Raw genomic sequence first — 12,500 nt, forward strand, 5'->3', positions numbered from 1 at the left:
CGCTGGAAGTCCAAAAAAAAGGCGGAAATTTGACTAAGTGCCTAGGAGGATGTCCCTTTAAGAAGGCCGACCTGCTATGGTTCTCCACCTGGGTCCGGAAAGCAAAATTAGTCCCTCTCCTCGCTGGAAGTCCCAAAAAAAGGCTGAAATTTGACTAAGTGCCATCATTTTAGAGTACCAGGCCTCTATAGAAAAGTTTGGTTTTTTGTCTATGTGTCATCATTTTAGAGTACCAGGGCTCTATAGAAAAGTTTGGTAAATTTGACTAAGTGCCTAGGAGCATTTCCCTTTAAGAAGGCCGACGTGCTATGGTTCTCCACCTGGGTCAGGAAAGCAAAATTGTCCCTCTCCTCGCTGGAAGTCCAAAAAAAAGGCGTGAATTTGACTAAGTGCCTAGGAGGATGTCCCTTTAAGAAGGCCGACGTGCTATGGTTCTCCACCTGGGTCAGGAAAGCAAAATTGTCCCTCTCCTCGCTGGAAGTCCAAAAAAAAGGCGTGAATTTGACTAAGTGCCTAGGAGGATGTCCCTTTAAGAAGGCCGACCTGCTATGGTTCTCCACCTGGGTCAGGAACGCCAAATTGTCCCTCTCCTCGCTGGAAGTCCAAAAAAAAGGCGTGAATTTGACTAAGTGCCTAGGAGGATGTCCCTTTAAGAAGGCCGACGTGCTATGGTTCTCCACCTGGGTCAGGAAAGCAAAATTGTCCCTCTCCTCGCTGGAAGTCCAAAAAAAAAAGGTGTAAATTTGACTAAGTGTCTAGGAGCATTTCCCTTTAAGAAGGCCGACCTGCTATGGTTCTCCACCTGGGTCAGGAACGCCAAATTGTCCCTCTCCTCGCTGGAAGTCCAAAAAAAAGGCGTGAATTTGACTAAGTGCCTAGGAGCATTTCCCTTTAAGAAGGCCGACGTGCTATGGTTCTCCACCCGGGTACGGAAAGCAAAATTAGTCCCTCTCCTCGCTGGAAGTCCAAAAAAAAGGCGTGAATTTGACTAAGTGCCTAGGAGCATTATGTCCCTTTAAGAAGGCCGACCTGCTATGGTTCTCCACCCGGGTCCGGAACTCAAAATTAGTCCTTCTCCTAGTTGGAAGTCATCAAAAAAAGGCGGAAATTTGACTAAGTGCCATCATTTTAGAGTACCAGGACTATAGTGGGGGAATTGGAGCCCTCTGGTGGACACTCGCCGCAAATGCACCCTGAATTAAAGACATTATTTCCAGTTCTTTTGGGGCCCTATTTTCAGGCGTAAATTTGACTAAGTGTCTAGGGGCATGTCCCTTTAAGAAGGCCGACCTGCTATGGTTCTCCACCTGGGTCTGGAACGCCAAATTAGTCCCTCTCCTCGCTGGAAGTCCAAAAAAAAGGCGTGAATTTGACTAAGTGCCTAGGAGGATGTCCCTTTAAGAAGGCTGACCTGCTATGGTTCTCCACCCGGGTCAGGAAAGCAAAATTGTCCCTCTCCTCGCTGGAAGTCCAAAAAAAAGGCGTGAATTTGACTAAGTGCCTAGGAGCATTTCCCTTTAAGAAGGCCGACGTGCTATGGTTCTCCACCTGGGTCAGGAAAGCAAAATTGTCCCTCTCCTCGCTGGAAGTCCAAAAAAAAGGCGTGAATTTGACTAAGTGCCTAGGAGCATTTCCCTTTAAGAAGGCCGACGTGCTATGGTTCTCCACCCGGGTACGGAAAGCAAAATTAGTCCCTCTCCTCGCTGGAAGTCCAAAAAAAAGGCGGAAATTTGACTAAGTGCCTAGGAGGATGTCCCTTTAAGAAGGCCGACCTGCTATGGTTCTCCACCCGGGTCCGGAACTCAAAATTAGTCCCTCTCCTAGTCGGAAGTCATCAAAAAAAGGCCGAAATTTGACTAAGTGCCATCATTTTAGAGTACCAGGACTATAGCTGGGGAATTGGAGCCCTCTGGTGGACACTCGCTGCAAATGCACCCTGAATTAAACACATTATTTCCAGTTCTTTTGGGGCCCTATAATTAGTCCCTCTCCTAGCTGGAAGTCCAAAAAAAAAGGCGTGAATTTGACTAAGTGCCTAGGAGGATGTCCCTTTAAGAAGGCTGACCTGCTATGGTTCTCCACCCGGGTCAGGAAAGCAAAATTGTCCCTCTCCTCGCTGGAAGTCCAAAAAAAAGGCGTGAATTTGACTAAGTGCCTAGGAGCATTTCCCTTTAAGAAGGCCGACGTGCTATGGTTCTCCACCTGGGTCAGGAAAGCAAAATTGTCCCTCTCCTCGCTGGAAGTCCAAAAAAAAGGCGTGAATTTGACTAAGTGCCTAGGAGCATTTCCCTTTAAGAAGGCCGACGTGCTATGGTTCTCCACCCGGGTACGGAAAGCAAAATTAGTCCCTCTCCTCGCTGGAAGTCCAAAAAAAAGGCGGAAATTTGACTAAGTGCCTAGGAGGATGTCCCTTTAAGAAGGCCGACCTGCTATGGTTCTCCACCCGGGTCCGGAACTCAAAATTAGTCCCTCTCCTAGTCGGAAGTCATCAAAAAAAGGCCGAAATTTGACTAAGTGCCATCATTTTAGAGTACCAGGACTATAGCTGGGGAATTGGAGCCCTCTGGTGGACACTCGCTGCAAATGCACCCTGAATTAAACACATTATTTCCAGTTCTTTTGGGGCCCTATAATTAGTCCCTCTCCTAGCTGGAAGTCCAAAAAAAAAGGCGTGAATTTGACTAAGTGCCTAGGAGGATGTCCCTTTAAGAAGGCCGACGTGCCTTGGTTCTACACCTGGGTACGGAACGCCAAATTAGTCCCTCTCCTCGCTGGAAGTCCAAAAAAAAGGCGTGAATTTGACTAAGTGCCTAGGAGGATGTCCCTTTAAGAAGGCTGACCTGCTATGGTTCTCCACCCGGGTACGGAAAGCAAAATTAGTCCCTCTCCTCGCTGGAAGTCCAAAAAAAAGGCGTAAATTTGACTAAGTGCCTAGGAGGATGTCCCTTAAAGAAGGCCGACGTGCTATGGTTCTCCACCTGGGTCTGGAACGCCAAATTAGTCCCTCTCCTCGCTGGAAGTCCAAAAAAAAGGCGTGAATTTGACTAAGTGCCTAGGAGGATGTCCCTTTAAGAAGGCCGACGTGCTATGGTTCTCCACCTGGGTCAGGAAAGCAAAATTGTCCCTCTCCTCGCTGGAAGTCCAAAAAAAAGGCGTGAATTTGACTAAGTGCCTAGGAGCATTTCCCTTTAAGAAGGCCGACGTGCTATGGTTCTCCACCTGGGTCAGGAAAGCAAAATTGTCCCTCTCCTCGCTGGAAGTCCAAAAAAAAGGCGTGAATTTGACTAAGTGCCTAGGAGCATTTCCCTTTAAGAAGGCCGACGTGCTATGGTTCTCCACCCGGGTACGGAAAGCAAAATTAGTCCCTCTCCTCGCTGGAAGTCCAAAAAAAAGGCGTAAATTTGACTAAGTGCCTAGGAGGATGTCCCTTTAAGAAGGCTGACCTGCTATGGTTCTCCACCCGGGTGCGGAAAGCAAAATTAGTCCCTCTCCTCGCTGGAAGTCCAAAAAAAAGGCGTGAATTTGACTAAGTGCCTAGGAGGATGTCCCTTTAAGAAGGCCGACGTGCTATGGTCCTCCACCTGGGTCAGGAACGCAAAATTGTCCCTCTCCTCGCTGGAAGTCCAAAAAAAAGGCGTGAATTTGACTAAGTGCCTAGGAGCATTTCCCTTTAAGAAGGCCGACGTGCTATGGTTCTCCACCTGGGTCAGGAAAGCAAAATTGTCCCTCTCCTCGCTGGAAGTCCAAAAAAAAGGCGTGAATTTGACTAAGTGCCTAGGAGCATTTCCCTTTAAGAAGGCCGACGTGCTATGGTTCTCCACCCGGGTACGGAAAGCAAAATTAGTCCCTCTCCTCGCTGGAAGTCCAAAAAAAAGGCGTAAATTTGACTAAGTGCCTAGGAGGATGTCCCTTTAAGAAGGCTGACCTGCTATGGTTCTCCACCCGGGTGCGGAAAGCAAAATTAGTCCCTCTCCTCGCTGGAAGTCCAAAAAAAAGGCGTGAATTTGACTAAGTGCCTAGGAGCATTTCCCTTTAAGAAGGCCGACGTGCTATGGTTCTCCACCTGGGTCAGGAAAGCAAAATTGTCCCTCTCCTCGCTGGAAGTCCAAAAAAAAGGCGTGAATTTGACTAAGTGCCTAGGAGCATTTCCCTTTAAGAAGGCCGACGTGCTATGGTTCTCCACCCGGGTACGGAAAGCAAAATTAGTCCCTCTCCTCGCTGGAAGTCCAAAAAAAAGGCGTAAATTTGACTAAGTGCCTAGGAGGATGTCCCTTTAAGAAGGCTGACCTGCTATGGTTCTCCACCCGGGTGCGGAAAGCAAAATTAGTCCCTCTCCTCGCTGGAAGTCCAAAAAAAAGGCGTGAATTTGACTAAGTGCCTAGGAGCATTTCCCTTTAAGAAGGCCGACGTGCTATGGTTCTCCACCTGGGTCAGGAAAGCAAAATTGTCCCTCTCCTCGCTGGAAGTCCAAAAAAAAGGCGTAAATTTGACTAAGTGCCTAGGAGGATGTCCCTTTAAGAAGGCTGACCTGCTATGGTTCTCCACCCGGGTACGGAAAGCAAAATTAGTCCCTCTCCTCGCTGGAAGTCCAAAAAAAAGGCGTAAATTTGACTAAGTGCCTAGGAGGATGTCCCTTTAAGAAGGCTGACCTGCTATGGTTCTCCACCCGGGTACGGAAAGCAAAATTAGTCCCTCTCCTCGCTGGAAGTCCAAAAAAAAAGGTGTAAATTTGACTAAGTGCCTAGGAGGATGTCCCTTTAAGAAGGCCGACGTGCTATGGTCCTCCACCTGGGTCAGGAACGCAAAATTGTCCCTCTCCTCGCTGGAAGTCCAAAAAAAAAGGCGTGAATTTGACTAAGTGTCTAGGAGCATTTCCCTTTAAGAAGGCCGACGTGCTATGGTCCTCCACCTGGGTCAGGAAAGCAAAATTGTCCCTCTCCTCGCTGGAAGTCCAAAAAAAAGGCGGAAATTTGACTAAGTGCCATCATTTTAGAGTACCAGGACTATTGTGGGGGAATTGGAGCCCTCTGGTGGACACTCGCTGCAAATGCACCCTGAATTAAAGACATTATTTCCAGTTCTTTTGGGGCCCTATTTTCAGGCGTAAATTTGACTAAGTGTCTAGGGGCATGTCCCTTTAAGAAGGCCGACCTGCTATGGTTCTCCACCTGGGTCTGGAACGCAAAATTAGTCCCTCTCCTAGCTGGAAGTCCAAAAAAAAAGGCGTGAATTTGACTAAGTGTCTAGGAGGATGTCCCCTTAAGAAGGCCGACGTGCCTTGGTTCTCTACCTGGGTACGGAACGCCAAATTAGTCCCTCTCCTCGCTGGAAGTCCAAAAAAAAAGGTGTAAATTTGACTAAGTGCCTAGGAGCATGTCCCTTTAAGAAGGCCGACCTGCTATGGTTCTCCACCTGGGTCAGGAACGCCAAATTGTCCCTCTCCTCGCTGGAAGTCCAAAAAAAAGGCGTGAATTTGACTAAGTGTCTAGGAGCATTTCCCTTTAAGAAGGCCGACCTGCTATGGTTCTCCACCTGGGTCAGGAACGCCAAATTGTCCCTCTCCTCGCTGGAAGTCCAAAAAAAAGGCGTGAATTTGACTAAGTGCCTAGGAGCATTTCCCTTTAAGAAGGCCGACGTGCTATGGTTCTCCACCCGGGTACGGAAAGCAAAATTAGTCCCTCTCCTCGCTGGAAGTCCAAAAAAAAGGCGTAAATTTGACTAAGTGCCTAGGAGCATTTCCCTTTAAGAAGGCCGACGTGCTATGGTTCTCCACCTGGGTCAGGAAAGCAAAATTGTCCCTCTCCTCGCTGGAAGTCCAAAAAAAAGGCGTGAATTTGACTAAGTGCCTAGGAGCATTTCCCTTTAAGAAGGCCGACGTGCTATGGTTCTCCACCCGGGTACGGAAAGCAAAATTAGTCCCTCTCCTCGCTGGAAGTCCAAAAAAAAGGCGTAAATTTGACTAAGTGCCTAGGAGGATGTCCCTTAAAGAAGGCCGACGTGCTATGGTTCTCCACCTGGGTCAGGAAAGCAAAATTGTCCCTCTCCTCGCTGGAAGTCCAAAAAAAAGGCGTGAATTTGACTAAGTGCCTAGGAGGATGTCCCTTTAAGAAGGCTGACCTGCTATGGTTCTCCACCCGGGTACGGAAAGCAAAATTTGTCCCTCTCCTCGCTGGAAGTCCAAAAAAAAGGTGTAAATTTGACTAAGTGCCTAGGAGGATGTCCCTTTAAGAAGGCCGACGTGCTATGGTCCTCCACCTGGGTCAGGAACGCAAAATTGTCCCTCTCCTCGCTGGAAGTCCAAAAAAAAGGTGTAAATTTGACTAAGTGCCTAGGAGGATGTCCCTTTAAGAAGGCCGACGTGCTATGGTCCTCCACCTGGGTCAGGAACGCAAAATTAGTCCCTCTCCTAGTTGGAAGTCATCAAAAAAAGGCGGAAATTTGACTAAGTGCCATCATTTTAGAGTACCAGGACTATAGCTGGGGAATTGGAGCCCTCTGGTGGACACTCGCTGCAAATGCACCCTGAATTAAACACATTATTTCCAGTTCTTTTGGTGTTCCCGGGGAATGAGAGGCCTTTTGTGGGCCAGAAAGAGTGGGGGACCCTTGGAGCCCCTATTTTCAGACAGTTTGGCTTATTTCGGTGACGCCGGGGCGTCCATCAGGTCTTCCCGGGGAATGAGAGGCCTTTTGTGGCCATATGTCAACAAAAGAGTGGGGAAATGGAGCCCTCCGGTGGACTCCCGCTGCAAATGCACCCCCCAAATTAAATACATTAATTCCAGGCCTTTTGGGGCCCTATATTCAGACGGTGTGTAGCCCTCCAGTGGACTCCCGCCTCCAATGCACCCCCCAAATTAAAGACATCACCCCCCAAATTAAAGGCATCATTTCCAGTTCTTTTGGGGCCCTATTTTCAGACAGTTTGGCGGATTTCCTTGACGCCGGGGAGTCCTACAGGTGTTCCCGGGGAATGAGAGGCCTTTTGTGGGCCAGAAAGAGTGGGGAACCCTTGGAGCCCCTATTTTCAGACAGTTTGGCTTATTTCGGTGACGCCGGGGCGTCCATCAGGTCTTCCCGGGGAATGAGAGGCCTTTTGTGGCCATATGTCAACAAAAGAGTGGGGAAATGGAGCCCTCCGGTGGACTCCCGCTGCAAATGCACCCCCCAAATTAAATACATTAATTCCAGGCCTTTTGGGGCCCTATATTCAGACGGTGTGGAGCCCTCCAGTGGACTCCCGCCTCCAATGCACCCCCATAATTATAGACATCACCCCCCAAATTAAACACATTATTTCCAGTTCTTTTGGGCCTCTATTTTCAGACGGTTTGGCGTATTTCCTTGACGCCGGGGAGTCCTACAGGTGTTCCCGGGGAATGAGAGGCCTTTTGTGGGCCAGAAAGAGTGGGGAACCCTTGGAGCCCCTATTTTCAGACAGTTTGCCGTATTTCGGTGACGCCGGGGCGTCCATCAGGTCTTCCCGGGGAATGTGAGGCCTTTCGTGGGCCATATTTTCAGACAGATTGGCCTGTTTCAGTGACGCCGAGGCGTCCATCAGGTCTTCCCGGGGAGTGTGAGGCCTTTTGGGGCCCTATTTTCAGACAGAAAAAAAAGAAAAGTAACCCTTACACTACAAAGGACAGCGGGGAAACGCCCCCCCAGCAAAGTCACAGGGGAAGTGGGGTAGACAAGTGGAGAGTGTCTGGGGAAAAGTCCACAAAATGATCAAAAATCACACCCAGGTACGAGTGCCACAAGTCCCGCCGCGTCCCACCCGAGTCCGAGGTGCCCCCCGCATGCCCAAAACGCACCCAGCAAAGGCGCACTGTGATTGGGAAGAAAAGTTGGGAAAGTGGGCAAAATTCCGGAAAATGACCAAAAACCACACCCAGGTTAGAGCCCCACACGTCCTGCAGTCGCACCCGAGTCCTGGGATGCCCAACATGTCCAAAAAAATCAAAAAAAAGCCCAAAAAATCAAAAAAATCCCCGGGCCGTATCTTGGACGCCGGCGTACCGCGTTCGGCCCTCGTGCCGTAGTTTGGCGACCGATTGTAAAAATTTGCCGCGAACGGCTAGTTTTTTTCCTTGGAGTAAATAGAGAGTAGATCCAGCAGAAAATATGCACTATAAACAAAGAGAGGGGGTTTGGAGGGGGGCAAAAACGCCCTCTTGGAACTTTTGCAGCAGCACACATCAAACTAGCGGGGAGAAGGCATGCATAGCAAAAGGCCACGAAATGATCCAAAATCACACCCAGGTTCGAGTCCCACAAGTCCCGCCGCGTTCCACCAGGGTTCCGGGGTGCCTGACATGTCCACGACGCACCCAGCAAAGGCGCACTGTGATTGGGAAGAAAAGTTGGGAAAGTGGGCAAAAGTCCCGAATTTTATCCAAAATTATACCCAGGTTCGAGTCCCACAAGTCCCGCCGCGTTCCACCAGTGTCTCGGGGTGCCTACAATGTCCACAACGCACCCAGCAAAGGCATCACACCCAGGTTCGAGTCCCACAAGTCCCGCCGCGTTCCACCAGGGTTCCGGGGTGCCTGACATGTCCACGACGCACCCAGCAAAGGCGCACTGTGATTGGGAAGAAAAGTTGGGAAAGTGGGCAAAAGTCCCGAATTTTATCCAAAATTATACCCAGGTTCGAGTCCCACAAGTCCCGCCGCGTTCCACCAGTGTCTCGGGGTGCCTACAATGTCCACAACGCACCCAGCAAAGGCATCACACCCAGGTTCGAGTCCCACAAGTCCCGCCGCGTTCCACCAGGGTTCCGGGGTGCCTGACATGTCCACGACGCACCCAGCAAAGGTGCACTGTGATTGGGAAGAAAAGTTGGGAAAGTGGGCAAAAGTCCCGAATTTGGTCCAAAATCACACCCAGGTTCGAGTCCCACAAGTCCCGCCGCGTTCCACCAGGGTTCCGGGGTGCCTACAATGTCCACAACTTACCCAGCAAAGGTGCACTGTGATTGGGAAGAAAAGTTGGGAAAGTGGGCAAAAGTCCCGAATTTGGTCCAAAATCACACCCAGGTTCGAGTCCCACAAGTCCCGCCGCGTTCCACCAGTGTCTCGGGGTGCCTACAATGTCCACAACTTACCCAGCAAAGGTGCACTGTGATTGGGAAGAAAAGTTGGGAAAGTGGGCAAAAGTCCCGAATTTGATCCAAAAATCACACCCAGGTTCGAGTCCCACAAGTCCCGCCGCGTTCCACCAGTGTCTCGGGGTGCCTACAATGTCCACAACTTACCCAGCAAAGGTGCACTGTGATTGGGAAGAAAAGTTGGGAAAGTGGGCAAAAGTCCCGAATTTGATCCAAAAATCACACCCAGGTTCGAGTCCCACAAGTCCCGCCGCGTTCCACCAGTGTCTCGGGGTGCCTACAATGTCCACAACTTACCCAGCAAAGGTGCACTGTGATTGGGAAGAAAAGTTGGGAAAGTGGGCAAAAGTCCCGAATTTGGTCCAAAATCACACCCAGGTTCGAGTCCCACAAGTCCCGCCGCGTTCCACCAGGGTTCCGGGGTGCCTACAATGTCCACCACGCACCCAGCAAAGGCGCACTGTGATTGGGAAGAAAAGTTGGGAAAGTGGGCAAAAGTCCCGAATTTGATCCAAAAATCACACCCAGGTTCGAGTCCCACAAGTCCCGCCGCGTTCCACCAGTGTCTCGGGGTGCCTACAATGTCCACAACTTACCCAGCAAAGGTGCACTGTGATTGGGAAGAAAAGTTGGGAAAGTGGGCAAAAGTCCCGAATTTGGTCCAAAATCACACCCAGGTTCGAGTCCCACAAGTCCCGCCGCGTTCCACCAGGGTTCCGGGGTGCCTACAATGTCCACCACGCACCCAGCAAAGGCGCACTGTGATTGGGAAGAAAAGTTGGGAAAGTGGGCAAAAGTCCCGAATTTGGTCCAAAATCACACCCAGGTTCGAGTCCCACAAGTCCCGCCGCGTTCCACCAGGGTTCCGGGGTGCCTACAATGTCCACAACGCACCCAGCAAAGGCGCACTGTGATTGGGAAGAAAAGTTGGGAAAGTGGGCAAAAGTCCCGAATTTGGTCCAAAATCACACCCAGGTTCGAGTCCCACAAGTCCCGCCGCGTTCCACCAGGGTTCCGGGGTGCCTGACATGTCCACGACGCACCCAGCAAAGGCGCACTGTGATTGGGAAGAAAAGTTGGGAAAGTGGGCAAAAGTCCCGAATTTGGTCCAAAATCACACCCAGGTTCGAGTCCCACAAGTCCCGCCGCGTTCCACCAGGGTTCCGGGGTGCCTACAATGTCCACGACGCACCCAGCAAAGGCGCACTGTGATTGGGAAGAAAAGTTGGGAAAGTGGGCAAAAGTCCCGAATTTGGTCCAAAATCACACCCAGGTTCGAGTCCCACAAGTCCCGCCGCGTTCCACCAGGGTTCCGGGGTGCCTACAATGTCCACAACGCACCCAGCAAAGGCGCACTGTGATTGGGAAGAAAAGTTGGGAAAGTGGGCAAAAGTCCCGAATTTGGTCCAAAATCACACCCAGGTTCGAGTCCCACAAGTCCCGCCGCGTTCCACCAGGGTTCCGGGGTGCCTGACATGTCCAAGACGCACCCAGCAAAGGCGCACTGTGATTGGGAAGAAAAGTTGGGAAAGTGGGCAAAAGTCCCGAATTTGGTCCAAAATCACACCCAGGTTCGAGTCCCACAAGTCCCGCCGCGTTCCACCAGGGTTCCGGGGTGCCTACAATGTCCACAACGCACCCAGCAAAGGCGCACTGTGAGTGGGAAGAAAAGTTGGGAAAGTGGGCAAAAGTCCCGAATTTGGTCCAAAATCACACCCAGGTTCGAGTCCCACAAGTCCCGCCGCGTTCCACCAGGGTTCCGGGGTGCCTACAATGTCCACGACGCACCCAGCAAAGGCGCACTGTGATTGGGAAGAAAAGTTGGGAAAGTGGGCAAAAGTCCCGAATTTGATCCAAAATTATGCCCGGGTTGGAGTACCACGAGTCCGGCCGCGTTCCACCGGTGTCCCGGGGGTGCCTGCCATGTCCACAACTTATCCAGCAAAGGCGCACTGTGATTGGGAAGAAAAGTTGGGAAAGTGGGGAAAAAAAGGACCGGAAAATATCCAAAATTATGCCCGGGTTGGAGTACCACGAGTCCGGCCGCGTTCCACCGGTGTCCCGGGGGTGCCTGCCATGTCCACAACTTACCCAGCAAAGGCGCACTGTGATTGGGAAGAAAAGTTGGGAAAGTGGGCAAAAGTCCCGAATTTGATCCAATATTATGCCCGGGTTGGAGTACCACGAGTCCGGCCGCGTTCCACCGGTGTCCCGGGGGTGCCTGCCATGTCCACAACTTACCCAGCAAAGGCGCACTGTGATTCGGAAGAAAAGTTGGGAAAGTGGGGAAAAAAAGGACCGGGAAATATCCAAAATTATGCCCGGGTTGGAGTACCACGAGTCCGGCCGCGTTCCACCGGTGTCCCGGGGGTGCCTGGCACGTCCACAACTTACCCAGCAAAGGCGCACTGTCAGTGGGGAAGACCAAACATGTCTCGGATTTTTTCCAAGTACCTTAACGAGAGAGGCTAAAAAGCACCTGTTTTTACCTTCTCTCGTTGTTGTACTTAGAAAAAAAACGAGAAAATAAAAAATCTGGGTTTTTTTCTAAGTACCTTAACGAGAGAGGCTAAAAAAAACCATTTTTTACCTTCTCTCGTTGTTGTACTTAGAAAAAAAACGAGAAAAAAAATTTTCCCCATTCATTTCAATGGGAGTTCATTTTTTTTTTGGGATTTTTTCTAAGTACCTTAACGAGAGAGGCTTAATTTTTCACCTACTTTTTACCTTCTCTCGATTTTTCGTTTTTTACCTGGTCGACCAAAACACCTCCATCTCGTTACTATGTGCACCATGTCTGACAGGCTGAAATCACAGGGAACGCGTCCGAGTCAAAGTGAGCTATTTTCGGACACAAATATGGTGTTTTTCCCCTCTATCCTCTGGTTCTTTTTTCAAACTGATCTTCCAGCATCTGAGCGACAGGGGCTCATGCAGACACCTGTGTCCGCCCGAGGGGCGCCTTCCCGGACACATATATGGTGCTTCCCCCCTCTTTACCCCGGTCCTTTTTCAAACTGATCTTCCAGCATCTGAGCGACAGGGGCTCATGCAGACACCTGTGTCCGCCCGAGGGGCGCCTTCCCGGACACATATATGGTGCTTCCCCCCTCTTTACCCCGGTCCTTTTTCAAACTGATCTTCCAGCATCTGAGCGACAGGGGCTCATGCAGACACCTGTGTCCGCCCGAGGGGCGCCTTCCCGGACACATATATGGTGCTTCCCCCCTCTTTACCCCGGTCCTTTTTCAAACTGCTCTTCCAGCTTCTGAGCGACAGGGGCTCATGCAGACACCTGTGTCCGCCTAAGGGGCGCTATCTCGGACACATTTTCAACTTTTCCCGCATGAATGAAATCCTGGAACTGATTCCACCCAGGTACTTAGGACTT

This window comes from Nerophis lumbriciformis, unplaced genomic scaffold, assembly GCF_033978685.3.
Source record: "Nerophis lumbriciformis unplaced genomic scaffold, RoL_Nlum_v2.1 HiC_scaffold_59, whole genome shotgun sequence".
Lineage (NCBI taxonomy): Eukaryota > Metazoa > Chordata > Actinopteri > Syngnathiformes > Syngnathidae > Nerophis > Nerophis lumbriciformis.